This window comes from Schistocerca cancellata, chromosome 7 (genome assembly GCF_023864275.1).
Source record: "Schistocerca cancellata isolate TAMUIC-IGC-003103 chromosome 7, iqSchCanc2.1, whole genome shotgun sequence".
In the NCBI taxonomy this organism is placed as follows: Eukaryota; Metazoa; Arthropoda; class Insecta; order Orthoptera; family Acrididae; genus Schistocerca; species Schistocerca cancellata.
Genome location: NC_064632.1, coordinates 38,563,661 through 38,583,664, shown reverse-complemented (window position 1 = coordinate 38,583,664; position 20,004 = coordinate 38,563,661). Strand labels below are relative to the sequence as shown.

Genomic DNA, 20,004 nt, shown 5'->3' with positions numbered 1-20,004 from the left:
TGTTTAGGATAGAGAGATTTATTATTAGTATTAACATAATGAATATTACGATGATGTGCATGTGAAACTTTACTAAATATATCTATCAATTAGAACTCAAAATCTTTATTTATAATCATAGCCGTGATCCCGCTGAACAAATAGAGAATCGAAACAGTTCCTTCAGTGGGATGGACAAGAATGTGGACTTGACAGACTGAGAACTATGGTCAGTATGTTCTCCATCGCTTTCTGGCTGACCACAGAAATAGTTTCTTGGCTCTCATAAAAGACTGCGAACTATATTTCAACTATTCTAATATTTTCTTATGACATATAATTATTATTATTAACCTGCCGTCCCAAAGATGTCACGATTGGAACTTAAAAATTATTTTGTATTCTAGTAATTTTTAGGTTCAAATGGCTCTGAGCACTATGGGACTCAGCATCTTAGGTCATAAGTCCCCTAGAACTTAGAACTACTTAAACCTAACTAACCTAAGGACATCACACACACCCATGCCCGAGGCAGGATTCGAACCTGCGACCGTAGCAGTCCCGCGGTTCCGGACTGCTGCGCCAGAACCGCTAGACCACCGCGGCCGGCTAATTTTTAGGCAAGATTATGTACTTCCGAAGAAGATTACAGTTTTTTGTCGTAATTTTTAGGTAACATCATGTACTCTTATATGAAGTTTTGTAATAGCAAATACTTTCAGTGTTTAACTTGTGTTTACCTTCTGACATAAAAGAGCAGCCATGTTAAGATTTATGGCCACTGGTGGGAAAAATTCTAGTTGTTGTCCTAGTTAGCCAAGTTTCTCTCCAGGAGGCTAAAATATAACACACCAGATTCTTTATTTCACGCTTCGCGGTCTAGTGCTACTTGGAATTCCACGCTGTGACGTCACCGGCTTCTGTTTCACGTGCGTTTTTACGTCCCGTGAGAGGACGGCTTTAGGCTAAGTGTTACACCAGCAGGGAGCCTACGTATCGGTGCAGGGCAGGCCATGGTGACCAGGAGGCCGCTACATCAGTCACCAGGCCCTGCTGAGGGCGAAAGAATTTTACCACGGTGAGCACAAATAGATCACACGACATTTCATTCGGCTATTATGTCGCAACACGGTCTCTGGTAGATTACAGGATCTAATTGGCCAGAGCATCGTTCTCTTCGCTCTTCTCGCATTGCATTACAGCAATTCGGATTTCTACTGAGTTAGAATCCAGCCGGATGGGCGGGAGGGGTGGGGGAGGAAGTGGGTGGGGGGGAGGGAGGTAGCACGTCGCAAGATATCGAGCAAAGCGATTATCACACTGATGTTTAACTTTTATGTCGACCACACTTTGAAGGAAGTGTAGGAACTGTTCCGAAAAGAGATCGACTTATTCGTCCATGTGTGTAGTGTCAAGTTAGAACAGACGTGAATACAATTGGTACTGCAATGTTCATTGCATTCAAAAACTCATAAAATAATATTGTGACTATATCGATTCCCAGTTCCGTTAAAAAAAAAATTCTCTCTAAAGGATGTCGTATTCGTCGTTGACTACAGCAATTATTTATTACACGATTGCATTTTCGACGTTTGGGCCATTTTCGAGTGGTACTGCAAAAGATTTTGCTTCAGCACATGTTAGACTTTAAAATCCTCCGACATGTAAATACGTCATCCTCAAAAAAACATACACGTCGGAAGATTTTAAAGTCTCACATACGCTGAAGCAAAATATTTTTCAGTACCAATCGACAACAGCCCAAAGGCCGAAAGTGCAATTGTGTAAGAAATAGTTTCTGCACTCAACTGCGAATACGATGTCGTTTATAAAATGTCTGTGAACACTGACCATGAGAAGTTAATCTGTTAACATTGTTAATCCATGTCATGGATCTCGGTCAACACCTGCTCCTCAACGTATCAAGTATCGTTCACAATGGAAGACTCCTACTTAGTAACGTTATTACTGTAATGTTATTATTTTGAGATTTTTGGCTGTTTTAATTTTTGTTGATGATCCAGTTGATGCTCGCCTGTAGGCCTACTCTCTGACATGTTTTCGAATATCTCGACGTGTCCCATCACGAAGTGTGAAACACGTATGTAACATAGCAGCGATGGTGAGGCACGTTAAAATCTTTGACCAGAGAGCCTATTTTCGTGGTTAGTCTGCGCTTGACCGCGCGAGTGTTGCAAGCAGTTCGGCTGTACTCGTCGAGTTCAGTTGTAGTCGTCATGTAGAGCAGTACAGTAGTAGCCGTCGTGCAGTACGCTAGTAGACGTCATGCAGAGCGGTCGGTCAGTAGTAGCAGCCCAGTGCGGTTGTGTGATGTAGTCTGTCGGCAACACTGGTCAAGAGGCTGAATGAGGTATATTGTTAATTAAGGTAATCATCAGATAATGTAAAGTTCATTTATTATAATTAATTTCCAACAAGTGCCCCAATAATAATTTTGATTTCAAAAGCAATTTTACAAAAAAAAATTTATTTAATTGAATTAACGATTTCATTCCACTTCCCTTAAAGACAAGTTTCAGTTAAATTACAAAAAAAAGGAATATTATTATTTGCAATGCAGTTCCTCCAAGCTGTGCGCAAGAATAAGAGCAGAAATTTGACTAGCAGTTACAATGAGGTAAGATTCTGATTTGCACAGGGCCAAAGACCGATATTTCGGTTTAATTGAATTATCATTATCACTGAGATTTCATTAGTACTGAATTGTTTTTCATTATTTTTGCGGGAGCTTACAGCAGAGTCAGATTGCGAATTTCACATTTTTGTTGCCTTTGTCAGTAAATTTCATTGCGGGAGGTTACACTTGGCTCCATTTTTATTAAATATTGTCATTTTTTTAAATTTTTCTGGGGAGGTTACAAGTGGACAATATAATTTAATACGTAGAATTTAAATATTTTTGAAAGGTTCCAACGTGTCAATAACATAATAGTACAACGCATCTGCTTTTCAGTTCGTGTTTTTCACATTTTGTAGAGTTGGATGAAATTTCATACGTGTATCCAAGCAGTTACTAAAATTGAAAAACTTAGTGTGCCTTATGATTACCGATCGAATCTACCAGTAATAATAAAGATTTTCATAACAGCTAATTGTGGTACAACGTGATTTTTGAAGGGTGTAATTGTAGGTATCAATAGATTCACCAGCTGCTTCAGTGGAGGCGAAAAACACTGCCTTATGAGCATTAGATTTTCCCATTTTGTGTTCGCAAACGTATGGGTTAATTATAACGTAACGAACTTGTAAATTTCTCGCAAAATCCCTCTGTTATGAACTGAATTGCATCTTGGTCTCCTGAGCCTATCTTAAAATTTTTCAAATTATTTTTTGCTTGCAACGATGTCTGAGTGTATCTTTGATATAGAATTGTTTGTATAAGCTACCAGAAATTCATACTGAAAACGTGCAGCAAGCAGTGCAGCAATGTGTCAGATGAAGACAGACGATAAACTTGTGTTAGGAGATAAATACCTCTCGCTGCCCATTCCATATAACGAAAAAAAGTGAGGAGATGTTCTGAAAACTGACTGAGTGATGCAGACGTCCATGAGCTGGACCATCAATAAAGCACAGTGCAGTTAGAAACTTGTAAACTAATATTGTGACTTTGGTTTCGACTATGTTCTGCTGTAGGAGCATAGCATGCTAAATTGTGCTCGATACGTTATAATGATGACGGCAGTATAGACCGATTTCCGATAATAATCAGCACCAACTGCAGAAGGTACATAATTATCATAGTATAACATTGGACACAAGGCTTTCCCTCCCATAAACCCGTAGAAATTTACAGCATGTAGATTTTAATTAAAGTGTCTGTGAAAGATAAATTTCGGCAGTAGCTTGTAAGAATAAAATCACACTTCAGTAACCTGGCATGCGCCATCGAACGGCTGCAGAGAACAGGACTTCCTTTGATGTCTGAGCTGGAAATTCACGATTTCGTTAGGGCGAAAGGAAGGAATCCGAGATTACGTTTAATTCGCAATGTCAACTCGCTTCTAGCGGGGAAATCAAAGAAACATTTGGAAACTTTTCATGCTAGCGAGACAGTTGCCGTCTGATACTGTGTGAAGTGGAGAATCTTTTGAAACTTGAAAGATGTTTTGAAAGTAAAAAATGCGTTTTTTCCAGACAATTTGGGAACTAATTTGAAATAATTGTTAAAGGTACGGCTAATAGTCCTCCGTACGGTACAATTGCTCATTAAGTGTTTGATACTGCACGGAGGTCCTGTTTCGAAGAGCTTCATTCCTCTGTACTCTTAATAAATATTTCTCTTATTGTGGTGCATGTCCCGGAATTTTAATGTATATTCCACTTTTACGAGATAAATGCATGCACATTTTTGTCGTTTTCAGAGAACATTAGTCACGTATACAGTGATGATACTTCGCGCTCCACAGTGTGGATAAAGACGCTTTTCCTCATTTACCTACGACTATATATCTGGTTAGAAAAGGTGAAGTCCGTATGAACAGCAGTACATCGAAATGATAAATCTTATAACTGTCAATTATTCGTTACCATTCATAATTAGTAGCCTGTTAAAGTAACTATACCGTACAGAAGCCAAGATAAGTCAGCGAATACCAAGACTAAGTCATTATCATTATCAGTTATTTATAAAATTTTGCCTGTATTTCACGTTATTCTGTCATTGTGCTTCTTCATTTCATATTTTGTACCAAATATGAATCATTTCTTTACATGTAATTTCATCTGCGGAAGTACTGTATGGATTTCTGGTCCGTGTATGTGGTCGACGGAACTGAAGGTCACTGGCTCCGATACTAAAGATGTGGGATGTTTAAGCAGTGTTCCATAACAATTGTTAGAAGAGGAGTCATGCGTAAGCCTTGCAAACGCTCTGGCTGAAATTACTCCGTATTCTACGACGCCGACGTAGTACTTCGCAACATCACCTCCAGGCAATGTAGCTTTTCCTTTAGCATTGTAAATCACGCGGGCCAGTATTAATTGCGTGGCCGTTTATCAACATAGTTCAGTTTAAGCGTGCATACGGACTATTATTGGCCCTAGTCATACTATCTGTGGTAGGTTCCTGACCTATGTCCTAAAAATTAACTTAGCGTCCTAATTTTAGACAGAAAACTGTGTTATTTTCTTATCATAGCCTGTCAGAAATTGCTTTTGTCTTGAAAATCCATTTTACCAGTTGATTCTAGTTAAGTCATGCAGCCAGTTACGCAGTATTGTAACACCATTTTAGTTTTAGGAAAAGTCAGTTACTACCCCGAAGGTAATACTATTCTACGATGTTGTTCAACAAATGTTCAAGATAAATGAGTAGTTTTTATTCTGAATTTCCGTGTTTGCAAAGTGTGGCGAGTGTATCTTCCTTTATGTGTACTTATGACTATAGAACATCTACACGAAAAGAAAACAAAAATACAGCTGCCGATTAATATGCTTTGTTATTTCACAGGAAGCTTTGTTCCAAACCATACAGAAAATTTTCGTATCCGTTCGTATGAGGGAATGATTTGCTCGTTAAATAGTTTCTCTCGGTACAGGACGTGTTCAGTAATCATCTTGGGGTTGAAGCTCTTTTTTCCGTGATTGCTTTAACAATACATATGTTTTTGGATAGGGTCCGCCTTTAGCAAAAAACAATTTTGTTTTTTAACCCAAACATGTTTCACTGCAGTTGCAGCATCAGCCATAAAATAAAAGCCCACTGAAGATGCTGCAACTGCATTGAAACATGTTTGGGTTAAAAAAACGAAACTGTGTTTTGCTAAAGGCGGACCATATCCAAAAACATATGACGTGATCAGTATATAAAATAAAAATTGGGTCAATAGTTTTCTCATGAAATAGTTAATACAGACAGTTGATACTTGAAATTTTTGGTTCAATTATTGTAATTTCTACAGTTCTTAAAACGTATGTACGTTTGGCACTAGCGACCATAATTTTATCTTGGTACAATATACAGGGTGATTCAAAAAGAATACCACAACTTTAAAAATGTGTATTTAATGAAAGATACATAATATAACCTTCTGTTATACATCATTACAAAGAGTATTTAAAAAGGTTTTTTTCACTCAAAAACAAGTTCAGAGATGTTCAATATGGCCCCCTCCAGACACTCGAGCAATATCAACCCGATACTCCAACTCGTTCCACACTCTCTGTAGCATATCAGGCGTAACAGTTTGGATAGCTGCTGTTATTTCTCGTTTCAAATCATCAATGGTGGCTGGGAGAGGTGGCCGAAACACCATATCCTTAACATACCCCCATAAGAAAAAATCGCAGGGGGTAAGATCAGGGCTTCTTGGAGGCCTGTGATGAAGTGCTCTGTCACGGGCTGCCTGGCGGCCGATCCATCGCCTCGGGTAGTTGACGTTCAGGTAGTTATGGACAGATAAGTGCCAATGTGGTGGCGCTCCATCCTGCTGAAATATGAATTGTTGTACTTCTTGTTCGAGCTGAGGGAACAGCGAATTCTCTAACATCTCCAGATACTGTAGTCCAGTTACAGTAGCACATTCGAAGAAAAAGGGACCAAAAACTTTTTTGGCTGAAATGGCACAGAAAACGTTCACCTTAGGCGAGTCACGTTCATACTGAGCTGTTTCCAGCGGATTCTCAGTGCACGCTGAACAACTGTCGTCGATTCACTTCTGCCGTACTCAATAACACAAAAAGCTTTCTGTTGAGTGGTCGCCATCTTAGCATCAACTGACGCTGACGCCTAGTCAACAGCGCCTCAAGCGAAGAAATGTACAACTAAATGAAACTTTATAGCTCCCTTAATTCGCCGACAGATAGTGCTTAGCTCTGCCTTTTGTCGTTGCAGTTTTTAAATTCCTAAAGTTGTGGTATTCTTTTTGAATCACCCTGTATCATTACAGATTTGCGGGACCTAAGAGAAACTATATGCTATCCGAAGTGTTTTATCCGCTGATTGTGGCGTGTCTAAGGGAATAATAATTAACTTTGTGTCCTATTTCCTAAACTAAGCGTTAGTAACACGATCACGGTCAAACCTTTTGTGAAACGACAGCTTACGCGATTTGTACAGGGTGGCGCAAAAGTAAGTAGCCACTGGGCACTGACTCAAACAGAAGATTGAATTTAGGTTTCACTACAAATACAGACAATACTTAAATTATTTTTTATGTTCAAACAGTTTTCCGTCTTCATTAACACATCTTTGAAGTCTGTCTCGAACGCTGTTAAATATTCTATGGCGGAGTGTAGTACCACTGTCGAAACCATGAAATGCATCGTGTATGTAGTCTATCAGTACCGCAGTGATCTGAGGCTTTTGAGAATAAACAGAGTCCTTGACGACACCTCATAGTAAAAAGAATCCATGGTCCTGATATCGTGGAGGCATGTCAATACCTGCCCTCCGATCAATCATTTTTCTTCGGAAAGTTTCTTTTAAATAATCGCGGACGACAGGGGCGTAATGTGGTGGAGCACCATCGTGTGGAAAGTAAATTCCTTGAAAGTTTTCAGCACACATTACAAGTCCTGGTGCCAAGTAATCCTGAAGCATATCCAAAAAATTATTTCCTCTCACCGTTCCTTCAAAAATGTATGGTCCAAGTACCCTAAATAATGAAATTGCCCCTTAAACACACCAGGTTGATTTAATGGTTCTTCAAATCTATCTCGTATGTCGTATACTGTTTGTCTAGACGGTTGTTTTGATCTAAAATGTCGTCCTCATTCATTAACAACTGCATCAGCACCACTTTTATAAAATGTTTTTAAAGCAAAAATCCTTTCTTCTTTCGTTAACGTGACAGCAAGGTGTAGTACAGTCAGGTGGCTTGCGGAGTATGGATGTAGATGTAGATGTAGATGTGACAATTCGGAATACTACAACAGCATCCACGTCTCACAGAACACGCTTTCAACAATTCACTAGTTTCATTATCGTGTATGTTTTTTTTTTTTTTTTTTTTTTTTTGTTATTACATAGTATACAAACTTGGCAAGACGTAATTACAACCATTTGCTAATAACAGCTTCAGGGGTTAAAACTTTCTCCCGTACTACACCTTGCTGTCACTTTTGTTTTCTTTTAACCAACTGTCCAGTGACTTCTGCGAAACCCTGTATTATTTTGATGTGTAAAGGAGGACAGAATAAGAGTGGAATACAGCATTTTGGCGCAGTTAAGAGCGGCGTACGTCTCTTGTAAACAACAACTCTCCAGCGCGATGAATACATTGTTTTGCATTGCAGACTACGAGACGATGAGCATAATTAAATAACAATAGTTCCGTCGTTGTAGTGGCGCGAAAGTGAGTGGGAAGTAACAATTAAAGTGATTTTATGAATTAAAATACTTGGTGATCGAGTAGCCACAGTGGCGGCTATCATTTCCATATAAATAAGGGAACTCAGAGCTCATACGGAAAGATATAGGTGTTCGTTCTTTCCGCGCGCTATCGAGATTGGATTAATAGAGAATTGTTAAGGTGGTTCGATGAACCCGCTGCCACGCACTTAAATGTGATTTGCAGAGTATCTAGGTAGATGTAGAAGTAGATGTACAAACTTTCATTCCTTTATCTGGAAGATGCAATGCACGTCTGCAACATTGTAACGAGAAGGTTTATGGGTGCTCATACATGGCTATCACTACAGAAAACCGAGCGAGGTGGCGCAGTCGTTAGACACTGGACTCGCATTCGGGAGGACGACGGTTCAATCCCGCGTCCGGCCATCCTGATTTAGGTTTTCCGTGATTTCCCTAAATCATTCCAGGCAAATGCCGGGATCGTTCCTCTGAAAGGGCACGGCCGACTTCCTTCCCTAATCCGATGAGACCGATGACCACGCTGTCTGGTCTCCTTCCCCAATCAACCAACCAACCACTACAGAAATACAATGGATATGTACGACGATATCAAAGGACAAATTATGGCAGAACAGTATCTCGAATCAGACGGCAGTGGCAACGACATTTGCAGTTTCACTCAACAAAAATTTTGTGGCACTGGTGAAATTATCTACTGTAATGGGTACAATCAGCTCTGAAATAATGAAATTACTGTAGTTAATTGGCAGCGAATGTAATGTGTGACATAAAAGGCAAGCAATTATCAGTCAGCGATTGAGCGATTCGGAAAAAGACAAAAATATTGTGGAACGTATTCGAATTAGTATTCAGGAATGAAAGTGGGAGGAGTTCAATGGTTAGCCCAGCTGTGAGCTCAACGAAGCAGCAAAGTAGAAACGCCAGTAAGATATGAAGAAAGGAGTGTATGTGCATGGGAACCTACTTGCAGAAACAAATCGAGGTGCGGGAGGCGCTGTAGAAGGAACCGGAAGAGGCGCAGGAGGAGAGGTGGCAGAAACAAGATGAAGCAGAAGAATCGTTATAATTGGCAATTAATTTGCAGAGTAATAGATGGAGACATGCCAAAAAAACTGACGATATCCTGCAAGAGTTGCGGCTGGAACCACAGATCGTATAAGACCTGGAATAGTGAAAGCTGGACCAGGAATAAGTTTCAGACCAACATCTAATTATGCAGTAGGATCATATCGTGCAGAATACGTTATTGGTGAGTCACAGGCATAAAAAGAATGACAAGTTCAGCGGGCGCAGGGATTTACCGGCAGGGGAACAACGACTGTAGAACAGTCACACGTCTTATGTAACTTTTTCTTTTGTTTACACGTGTCACTCGACTAGAGTGAGCATCTTCAGAAATTACCTAGCCGAGGTACAAGTCACAAACATAGGGGTGTTTATAGCGTCGCAGTCATACATAAAATGGAGTGAGTCGAGTGAAATAGGTATCTGGACGGTGGGCATGTCGTTTTGATTTCTGTGAGTTATCGATCTGTACGTCAGAGAGAGAGCAAGTTATGTTACTCTTAAACAATCTTTGGTCTTATTGTGGCACAGTCTTTGCCTCTGCGTTTCTGATACGTTCTTAGCTGAAGTGAGGTAGCTGATGGACGTATTCAGTAGTGCTATGTTAACTTATGATTGCATGTGTTAGATGAATATGATGTGTATATTGAAAGCCGGAAAAAATTTAGATTTTTTTTAAACAGAAGAAGTCAGAGATAAGACTGCAGCACTACGCAGCTGGTTTGTCCCTGAGAGCTGAGAGAAACACCACCCCACTTGCATGAGTCATGCGTTAACCTACAAACTAAATTGGTTTTTACAGAAATTCTCCGTTACCATTGTACCCTTTTCTAAACATTACTCACTTTGTTAATGATAGTATTGTACAGACCAATGTTACGTGTGAAGACTACACGAAGTCTTACTCTGTCTCTTTGAATATATACTTCATCCCAAAATCGTTGTCTTGGAATATCATTTCACAGGAATAGTTACTCTCCCCACACCACTGTTTAACAGGGTTTGTTATTACGCTTTACCATAATGCATCGCGTGGTAAATAACAGTTTGAATACTGTTTGGAAATTTTATTTTGAGATAGAAGTCTAGCTTAGTCGCTGCCTTCTTGCTATTTGCTGTTGTGCTTCCGAGAAATCTGCGATAATGTTGTCAAGACGCGAGGTAAGTGGAAATTTTGATTAGGGCCAGATAATTGCTTTACTTCTGTTGCGCATTTGATATAAAGACAAGTTATACACAGGGCACTTACCGTTCAATTCAAATTAGGTTCTATTTAGTGAATGGGTACATATGAGTTTAAGTTGGAGAACAGCCTGTGGGTACATAGTTTTGGCAAAACGTACACTTTTTATAGAGTGGGAGGTAAATTTTGGCTGCATTTCTTACAGACACACGAAGTGGGAAACTTACACATGCAAAAATTTAAAAAAAATGTTACATACGACCTGTGGTTGCTATACGGTTTTAATTTTTAAGATATGATAAACTTTTCAAAATGGTTCAAACGGCTATGAGCATCATAGGTGATCAGTTCCCTAGATTTAGACCTACAGCAGCGCGGTTCCGTACTGAAGCGCCTAGAACCGCTAGACCATAACGGACGGCGATAAACTTCTCAGATTAGATCGATGGGATCATTTGAGAGTCACGATGACAGATGTACAGCTAGTATGTAACGTTGCATAATTACATTCTAATTATTCCATGTAGGCTTTCACGGCCGGCGTCTTCATCAATAAACACTTCCGGGCTAAGTTGCCGTGGTCGATCTGTAGAACTTCTTCTCCCTGACGTTTCGTTCTCAACTACGGAGAACATCTTCCGAGGTGAGTCAATGACTGGCTGCTAGGAGCTGGGGCCGCCGCTTATATGGATATCGTAGGGGGCGCCACCGCACGTCACGTGGCGTCGATGTGCAGCTATCTCTGGCTATCGTCTGTTCTCTCGATTGCAGGCAATCGATTGTCACGTGATTGATGCAACGTCGACCGCCATATCTTATCCAATTTTAATCCTTCTTCTCATCATCATCATCATCATTAAAGACTGATTATGCCTTTCAGCGTTCAGTCTGGAGCATAGCCCCCCTTATAAAATTCCTCCATGATCCCCTATTCAGTGCTAACATTGGTGCCTCTTCTGATGTTAAACCTATCACTTCAAAATCGTTCTTAACCGAATCCAGGTACCTTCTCCTCGGTCTGCCCCGACTCCTCCTACCCTCTACTGCTGAACCCATGAGTCTCTTGGGTAACCTTGCTTCTCCCATGCGTGTAAGATGACCCCACCATCTAAGCCTGTTCGCCCTGACTGCTACATCTATAGAGTTCATTCCCAGTTTTTCTTTGATTTCCACATTGTGGACACCCTCCTGCCATTGTTCCCATCTACTAGTACCTGCAATCATCCTAGCTACTTTCATATCCGTAACCTCAACCTTGTTGATAAGGTAACCTGAATCCACCCAGCTTTCGCTCCCATACAACAAAGTTGGTCGAAAGATTGAACGGTGCACAGATAACTTAGTCTTGGTACTGACTTCCTTCTTGAAAAAGAGAGTAGATCGTAGCTGAGCGCTCACTGCATTAGCTTTGCTACACCTCGCTTCCAGTTCTTTCACTATGTTGCCATCCTGTGAGAATATGCATCCTAAGTACTTGAAACCGTCCACCTGTTCTAACTTTGTTCCTCCTATTTGGCACTCAATCCGTTTATATTTCTATCCTTCTTCGTTACGATTAAAATTGTATTGATATTTGTGGATCTCAATTGCCTCTCTATACATACGTGTATAATAATGCGACGTCCTCGCTAGCATGCTTGTTTCAACAAATTTTATTTCGTGATCTCCAACCTTAAAAACATGTTCCGCTACTGCCGATTTGTCGATATGTCCCAAGCGACAGTTTCTTTTGTGCTCCGTCAACCGTGTATTGATGCTTCTTTTTGTAGTTCCTATGTAAACCCTCCCACAACTGCACGGAATTTTATATACCCCTGGGGTGGCTAGGGGGTGACGAGCTTCATTATAATTAAGTTGAAGAAAAGAGTCGTTTCCAAAACGGGCGATCCCGTAGTGGGAATGATTCCACATTAAGGCCCCTGGCCCGAGTGCTTCCAAGTCCTTATACTAATACCAGTATTGTCACAGGCAGTGGAAAACAGTTATCATCAGAATTAAACATAATCAAGAGAATTAGGCAGGGATACAGCCTGTCTCCGTCTCTATAAAAGTGACACGAAAGCGAAAACAGGGCAATGTTCCTTTTGGAAACAAATTCAGAGGCCATCAATATGGAAACATCTTACTCTATGTCGAATGTCGAGTAGTCGTTCAAGAAAGTTATTAGGAAGTGTAGAGAGCAGGACATTCGCTACATCTGCTTAGCTCTCCATATAATTTAAAATTGTATACCAAAGACTATATAGTCAGGGCAATCTGAGCTGCAAATATGTATCTTGGAAATTAGAAAAACGCTTCAGTTGTGTTAAAATCCTTTTTATTGGACTCACAACCACATCTTGAGATGAACATATATCTCAGGTCATAAGACGATCAACATTTAGGATGTATGGAACAACCATCATTCGTCCTCAATTTAGAACGAAAACTAAACCGCTAAGGAATCGGTACGTCGAAAATAAATGCTGCAACGTAACGATCCGATCCCCAATTATTGGTACGATCGAAAGTGATTATCTAATGGCAATGATGTCTTTTAATCTAGTTGACCGTTACACCATTAGGCTATAAATATCCTATCGAGAGTTCTGAATCCAGTGACAAGTCTGGTCCGAAACTCGGTAAACTCGTTTTTCTTCCTCTGAACGGCAGAGCGGGACGGTGTCAAATGCCTTCCTGAAATCAAAGAACACGACACCAGCATGAGTGCCGTTGTTCATTGGTTATGGATGTTATGGAGGACAGCAGCGAGCTGAGTTTCAAAAGATCTCTGTTTGCGGAATCCATGTTTTTTTTTTCAGAGTAAATTTTCTTTCTCCAAAAGCGTCATGATTCAAACATGAAACGCGCTCCATAATTCTGTAGTAGATTGACGTCAACTACATAGGCCTGTAGTTGTGTGCATCTGTCCTACGGCCCGTCTTGGAAACGGGAATGTCCTGAGCATTTTTCCGTTTGCTAGGTATCTCTCATTGCTCCACCGATCTACGATAAACTACTGCTAGGAGGCGGATGAGTTCATTTGCACACCCTTGGCAGAATCTTATAGGCATATCATCTGGTCGTAATGCCATTCCACTACTAAGCGACTGTAGCGGCCATTTTTATTACGCAAGACGTTACGGTACTGTGCGAGAGCATATGCAGAACTACTGGAATGGTGATCCAGTTAAAGAGGAAGAAATAATGTTAATTCTAATACAAAACATAATACTCGTGGTACGTGAGAAGGTGGCACTTACGGCGCATCTAAATATGGAGCAGGTGATCGCTTGAGTTTAGGCCCTCGCAGCGGTACGAGTAAACCGGGAAAGAAATAGAGACTACCGTCAAAATCGGAATACTGGGCCGTCATGAAGAGAATTTCAGAATTGCGAAGGACCAAGTAGATCCGATCGATGGCAGGATGGCTTGTGAAGGAGGGACGAATATAGCCGCTAAGGATTTCACCCAAATCATTAACAAAATCCACTAATCCATGAAGGAAGCAGAGCAGAGAATCAGTTGCCGGAACCTCCAAGGTGCAGCGATTGCAATCCATAAGGCCATTCATCAGTAAGCTGAATACAGTCTTGGAAACGGCCCGCTCCGAAACTAATACACTCCTGGAAATGGAAAAAAGAACACATTGACACCGGTGTGTCAGACCCACCATACTTGCTCCGGACACTGCGAGAGGGCTGTACAAGCAATGATCACACGCACGGCACAGCGGACACACCAGGAACCGCGGTGTTGGCCGTCGAATGGCGCTAGCTGCGCAGCATTTGTGCACCGCCGCCGTCAGTGTCAGCCAGTTTGCCGTGGCATACGGAGCTCCATCGCAGTCTTTAACACTGGTAGCATGCCGCGACAGCGTGGACGTGAACCGTATGTGCAGTTGACGGACTTTGAGCGAGGGCGTATAGTGGGCATGCGGGAGGCCGGGTGGACGTACCGCCGAATTGCTAAACACGTGGGGCGTGAGGTCTTCACAGTACATCGATGCTGTCGCCAGTGGTCGGCGGAAGGTGCACGTGCCCGTCGACCTGGAATCGGACCGCAGCGACGCACGGATGCACGCCAAGACCGTAGGATCCTACGCAGTGCCGTAGGGGACCGCACCGCCACTTCCCAGCAAATTAGGGACACTGTTGCTCCTGGGGTATCGGCGAGGACCATTCGCAACCGTCTCCATGAAGCTGGGCTACGGTCCCGCACCCCGTTAGGCCGTCTTCCGCTCACGCCCCAACATCGTGCAGCCCGCCTCCAGTGGTGTCGCGACAGGCGTGAATGGAGGGACGAATGGAGACGTGTCGTCTTCAGCGATGAGAGTCGCTTCTGCCTTGGTGCCAATGATGGTCGTATGCGTGTTTGGCGCCGTGCAGGTGAGCGCCACAATCAGGACTGCATACGACCGAGGCACACAGGGCCAACACCTGGCATCATGGTGTGGGGAACGATCTCCTACACTGGCCGTACACCACTGGTGATCGTCGAGGGGACACTGAATGGTGCACGGTACATCCAAACCGTCATCGGACCCATCGTTCTACCATTCCTAGACCGGCAAGGGAACTTGCTGTTCCAACAGGACAATGCACGTCCGCATGGATCCTGTGCCACCAAACGTGCTCTAGAAGGTGTAAGTCAACTACCCTGGCCAGCAAGATCTCCCGATTTGTCCCCCATTGAGCATGTTTGGGACTGGATGAAGCGTCGTCTCACGTGGTCTGCACGTCCAGCACGAACGCTGGTCCAACTGAGGCGCCAGGTGGAAATGGCATGGCAAGCCGTTCCACAGGACTACATCCATCGTCTCTACGATCGTCTCCATGGGAGAATAGCAGCCTGCATTGCTGCGAAAGGTGGATATACACTGTACTAGTGCCGACATTGTGCATGCTCTGTTGCCTGTGTCTATGTGCCTGTGGTTCTGTCAGTGTGATCGTGTGATGTATCTGACCCCAGGAATGTGTCAATAAAGGTTCCCCTTCCTGGGACAATGAATTCACGGTGTTCTTATTTCAATTTCCAGGAGTGTATAATGTCAAACGGGACAGAAATCACGGTGAATGTCATTAAGTGCGAAGGTACCACAGACGTGAAGGAATACTTATGCAGAGAGGGAGAAGAGCCTGATACAGGCATTTTAATACCCATTGCAGAACTGACGATCTGGGGGATAAATACGGACGATTTTGTGGATTCAATGAATCAGAGAAATATTGGTAAATTTATTTTCGCAAATGAATCACCTGGTTGCGTTTTCTACACTTACTGTTAATGGTGTGCATATTGTCAGTGATACAGAAAATCGAAGTAAACCCATCAAAGGCCAGGCACTATTGAAATTCAGGAGTCAGGGACGCGAGTACAGTCACAGTGTGTTGATTGTTGGTTCTCCTGACGCTGGTATAGCTCTTTGTATTGACGGATTGCAGAGATGAAATATAAATTGAATTCTGAAAGAGTTTTGTTCACGTGAAGTTAAATGACAGAGATAAGAAAGTGAAACTTTAAGGAATTTTTCAGCGAAGGTTAACATAAGCGCTTCACTCATCCAAATAAGATCATTGCGTTTTTGAGACGTGGGATCTGAAGCTTCAAATAATTCGGAGGAAGATACTGAACAACGAGGCAATAATAATGATCAAAATGCTCTGACCGGTATTCAAAACAAGATGCAGGCGTTAGTGGACCTGTCTGAAGCTAAACGAGACGCAGTTATAGAATTATTCGATCAATAGATGGATCTGCACAATTAAAGTATTACGAACCATTTTGTAGTAAATCATAGTCAATACCTCTGGCCAAGACAGAAGCAGTCAATAAGGAAATAAAGGTGTTGAATTTGACAGTCAGTTAATTAAACTATCAGATAGCGAGCATTCTAACCCGATCCACTCCGTAAGAAAGAACGGCAGCACAATGCGTGTAGATATCGACAGTCCAGGGAATGGTATTCTCCTGCAACGTGATCAACGAAAAATTTTGAATGTCTTCTACAAACTTTTAAAGGGGTAAAATACATAACTCTCCTCGATTGAATGGATAATGCAGCGCAGCTATTGTTAGATGAAACTAGCAGAAAGTACACGGCGTTTTTAGAGAACAGCAGATGCTACCAATTTAAAGAGAACGCAACCAGCAGAGAGTACATGGCCTTCTTACATAGCGGAAGACGATACAATATTAAGAGAATTGACTTTAATCTCATTAGCAGCCTTTATGAGAGCACGGTGTGACGTTCTGGGAGAAAAATTATTAAGCGTGTAACCCTCTATGTAGACAATATTCTAATTAGCACCGCTCCATGGGAAGACTCTTAGAATTTCTATGTCGAGTGCTAGAAGCCTTTAGGAGAACTAGTGTAACAGTCTGCTCAGACTAGTCAGAATCCACAAAATCAAGGACTGAATTCCTTGGCCACACACTTTCTCCACGTGGAACTGAACTTGATTCAATGGAAATCCAAACAGTAAGAAATTGTCCTACTCCAATCTACCGTAAAAATGCAAACCTTACCCACGATTTTGCGGTTTCTATCGCCAATTCATTCTAGGATACTGTCTATCTTTGGCTGTGCTCATGGAACTTTTAAATAAAGATGTGTAATGGAAAAGGGATCAGGAACATCTAGAGGCGTTTGAATTCGTTTAAAAAACTCCGTGAGGCACAGATACTTCGCCTTCCTCAGGTGAAGTAAAATTTTTACATTGGTACAGACTGCAACGACTATGCTTTTGGTTCAGAAGTGCCTTAATTGGTTCAAGTTAACAGAGTCAGTGAACACCATACTACCGCTTGTACAAGCTGTGCACTGACCAACACATTCACAGAAAGAGAAGCACCTGCCATGGTATGGTATTTGAAAGTTTCACTTCTACTTGCTTGGCAGACGTTTTATCGTCGTTACCGATACAAGCCACTTCCAGTCTTGATAAATTGCAAAATAATGTACCAACGGGCTGGCCCGTGGGTGATCACCACTTCAAGAACACGTTTTTGAGATTAAGGTTCAATTATACATTCTTCCAGACTTACGAAAAGAACAGCAAGCACCCTCAAAGACTGTGTTCAGGGTATATGTGCATACTGAGGGGTTGCACTGTAAGCGGTTCATTTGTCACCGTCATCAATGATCATATGGCGCATTAGAGGCCTGTGTGTGCTCCTCTTTTGACTCTGCAAGCAGAAATCGTGCTGAGTTTAGAGGCGAAGAGTGTGAAACACTCATCATAGAGTACAACCACGCTCCGTTGACGAGTATTTCGGTCTGTAGAACCCCCTCAGTCATTTCAACAGGGTTGCATTGCGGTCCTTCGGGAAGCTGGATGGACATGACGACCAGGCTGCTACACGTTTTGAACACAATGTAATGGTGGTGTGTCACTGTTCTCGGCAGCGGTCCGTGGAACACTCCCACAACTGTAGACCAGCTTCTGGACGTCCACGCAGTACAGATACACGTCAGTACTGATGCATTGTGAGAGTATTAGTGACCGACTGAACACCATCCAGGAAAGAAGTATGGACATATGTTGCACCTCACGTGTCACCAAGGACCATTGGCAACCGCCCGATTGCAGCTGGACTAAAATTAGTATGCCTCTGGCCAGGCTACCACTGACACCACAGCCGGCCGGAGTGGCCGAGCGGTTCTAGGCGCTACAGTCTGGAACCGCGCGATCGCTGCGGTCGCAGGTTCCAATCCTGCCTCGGGCATGGATGTGTGTGATGTCCTTAAGTTAGTTAGGTTTAAGTAGTTCTAAGTTCTAGGGGACTGATGACCTCAGTAGTTAAGTCCCATAGTGCTCAGAGCCCTTTGAACCATTTGAACTGACACCACAACGCAGCCGACCACAACTACTATGGTGTCACACAACAGTCAACTGAAGAGTGGAGTGCCATTTTGTCTTCATTGACGAGAGCAGTTCTGTCAGCATGCGAGTGATGGATGTACACTGTACAGTGTAGACGCTGTGAGTGGCCTATTCCCAAGTGTATACGCTCACGACACAAACGTCACACTCTCGGCTTCATGATGTGGAGGGACATCTTACAACTCGCCGTCACATTCGGTGCTTCTGAAAGGGAAAGTAACCAGTGTCGGCTCGATTTTAAGCAATCGTATCGGCGTTCTATTGCCGCTTCTTCGACGGAAGGGGGATGTGATTTTACAGCAGGACAGTGCACATCTACATACGGCTGCCATGACGTAACGTGCCCTTCACGTTCTACTACAACTCCCTTACCAGAGAGATCACCAGATCTCTCACCATCTGAACACGTATAGGACATGATAGGACAGGAACTTACTCTTTCTGTAGAACCTGCGAGAACCATTACCGAACTGCAACAAAAGGTGCAAGGTGCTTGGGACAATCAACCGCAGAGTGGCATTCGGTATCTTCAAGATCGTTTACATGTGGGAATGCACACATGACTCGCTGCCACAGTGCAGTACACTGTGTACTGATGACACAGTGTGGCACCCTTCCCTCTAATATGTGCATCTTATTTGGTATGAATTTGTTATCATATAGCTACCGGCCATCCCCCGTGGCAACACCGTTTCTTCTCAGATACCGAAGTTAAGTGCTGTCGGGCTTGGCTAGCACTTGGAGGTTTGATCATCCAGGTCTGCCCAGCATTGTTGGCAAGGGGGGGGGGCCATTCAGCCCTTGTGAGGCCAATAGTGGAGCTATTTTATTGAGAAGTAGCGGCTCCGGTCACGGAAGCTGACAACGGCCAGTAGAGCAATGTGCTGATCAGATGCCCCTCCATACCCGCATCCAGTGAGGCCTATCGGCTGAGGATGACATGGCGGTCGGTCAGTACCGTTTAGCCTTTCGGGACTGATCGGATGGATTCTAATTTGTTATCACATGATCCTACAATGATGAACTGCGTGTCACATCTCTTGTCAATATAATAGCCTTGTCCTAAACAGTGTTGCTTTTTTTTCTGGTAGTGTATTAATGTAGCCCATCTCAGGCAGAAAGACGTCAAAATTCATTTTATGAGAGGTGCAGAAGGCGAACTTTTCATTCGAATATTTCTATGCAGTATCATAAAAGAGGAGGAGGCAGAAGAAATTCTTAAAGCGGCCATTGAAAAATATGACGATCACAACCAAGTTACTAGAATATTACTTAAAGCATAAAAAATTAGTCTCCACCCGAACAGGGCATGGATGCACAACGGTGCCGACTGGCCGTCGTGTCGTCCTTAGCCCACAGGCATCACTGGATGCGGATATGGAGGAGCATGTGGTCAGCATGTCGCTCTCCCGGCCGTATGTCAGTGTACGAGATCGGAGACGCTACTTCTCAGTCAAGTAACTCCTTAGTTTGCCTCACAAGAGCTGAGTACAGCCCGCTTGCCAAGAGCTCTCGAGAAACCCATCCAAATGCTAGCCCTGCTCGACAGTGCTTAACTTCGGTGATATGGCGGG

At 42.7% G+C, this 20,004-nt stretch overlaps 1 protein-coding gene across 1 annotated transcript in view; it reads right to left on the bottom strand.

Annotated features, from left to right (window-relative positions):
* LOC126092634 (gamma-aminobutyric acid type B receptor subunit 2) overlaps nt 1–20,004 on the bottom strand; it is a gene marked incomplete at its 5' end in the record, with an annotated part of 461,219 nt that overhangs the window by 284,601 nt on the left and 156,614 nt on the right. The gene's annotated exons all lie outside the window — the stretch shown is intronic.